This window comes from Pyxicephalus adspersus, chromosome 1, assembly GCF_032062135.1.
Source record: "Pyxicephalus adspersus chromosome 1, UCB_Pads_2.0, whole genome shotgun sequence".
NCBI lineage: Eukaryota > Metazoa > Chordata > Amphibia > Anura > Pyxicephalidae > Pyxicephalus > Pyxicephalus adspersus.
In genome coordinates this window covers 42,959,205-42,960,691 of record NC_092858.1, presented here as the reverse complement: position 1 = coordinate 42,960,691, position 1,487 = coordinate 42,959,205, and the positions used below count along the sequence as shown (strand labels likewise).

The 1,487-nt window shown below is 36.5% G+C and overlaps 1 protein-coding gene across 1 annotated transcript in view; it reads right to left on the bottom strand.

Annotated features, from left to right (window-relative positions):
* The window catches only part of RAB5B (RAB5B, member RAS oncogene family), a gene marked incomplete in the record, with an annotated part of 28,705 nt that continues 27,218 nt past the window's right edge, over positions 1-1,487 (bottom strand). Inside the window, 1 exon segment of the mRNA XM_072408576.1 lies at positions 1-1,487.

The window sequence follows — 1,487 nt, the reverse complement described above, 5'->3', positions numbered from 1 at the left end:
TTAAGAAGCTAAGTTCATTTAATATACACACACAGTTTTTTTTTTACTTACATTAAATACATTGGCTGATTGGGGTAGATGTCCATTATGATTATAACCTAAAGTAAGATTTTTTTTTAATGCAAATAAGACAAAAGAAAAATGCATATTTAAATGGAGGATATTTGAACTGTCAGAGTTGCAATGTACTAACTTGCCAGGTTCTAGTAGTATGCATATCAATAAAGACGGGTGAAGGCAGTCGGTTCCACTATGGCCTTCCAGTGGACAGTGGTGGTTGTATGTGGCAATAGAGCGTGCCTCTTCATCTACACACTACAAACACATCGCTTCTGGTGTCCCAGAGCATCAACACCGTTACTTTGGGGTCTTAATTTACTGCTAAATAAGATTATATTGAGGCTGGACCCAGCTATAACACCAGGAACTTTAAAATCATAGCTAGCAATACAATTACACATTGAAGTTAAAAATACAATTCAGTCAAAAATCATGGTTTTTTAAACCACACACATGCTCGATCATTTGCCAGTTTTCATTTCCTGCAGACAGAACTGAATAACGTTCTAAACAGTATATACCATGGAATTGGCCAGCTCTACAGTGCAGTATATAAAACCATTGGAGTGCTTACATTGTGTCTGCTGTTTGATGCCAGCATGTGCCAACGTGATAAAATAAGAAAACACCTGCTCAATAGACATTCACCGATATCCATTATTGCATGATTTACTGGTTAGAAAGATACAGAAGCAAGAGCAAGAACAGTTTTCTTACCAATAACGACACAGAGAGTTTTCCTGAAACCTTAAAATCGTTAGTAATATTCTCCTAACTTTAGATGAACAGATTCAGCCCATGTACCATGAAATCTTTATATCCTTTTCTCTAATAAAATGTGTAATTGTGCACAATTTTTTGGTGTAATTTTTCAAAGGCCTGATGGCAAATATTGCTCCATTTTGACATTTTACTTTTTTTCTTTTAATGAGCACTCTAAAGTTTTCCACAGACCTAAGAAAGTAGTAACCTGATAAGGCATCTGTGGGGAGCACCCTGACCCTGCTTAGTTGGTGCCAAGGAGATCAGCAATCAGACATGTAAGAAAAATGCCTCCCTTTTAGATGCCAATCAGCCAACATCGAGTGGATGTTACTTCTGAATTTACAGGGCTCAACCAGCCCTAAACTGCCTCCTCTGTACATGGTCCATGCACATTAACAAAATAATAATTAAGATTTGTAGTCAAAATAGTTCAACCTTTAACCACCGACGTAGATAACAGATATAGGTTTTCCGCCTGAATAAACCCAAATAAAGTACTAACTAAAACCAATTAGGCCAAAGAACCTCATAGTCAGTGATTAAAGGATGAGCTGGCAGCCATTATAACTCCCAAGGTTTAAAAATAGGTTTATACATAAGTACCAAATACAAAGTATACTGCATAAAATGTATCATGGTAAAGGGGATCAAACAACAACAAC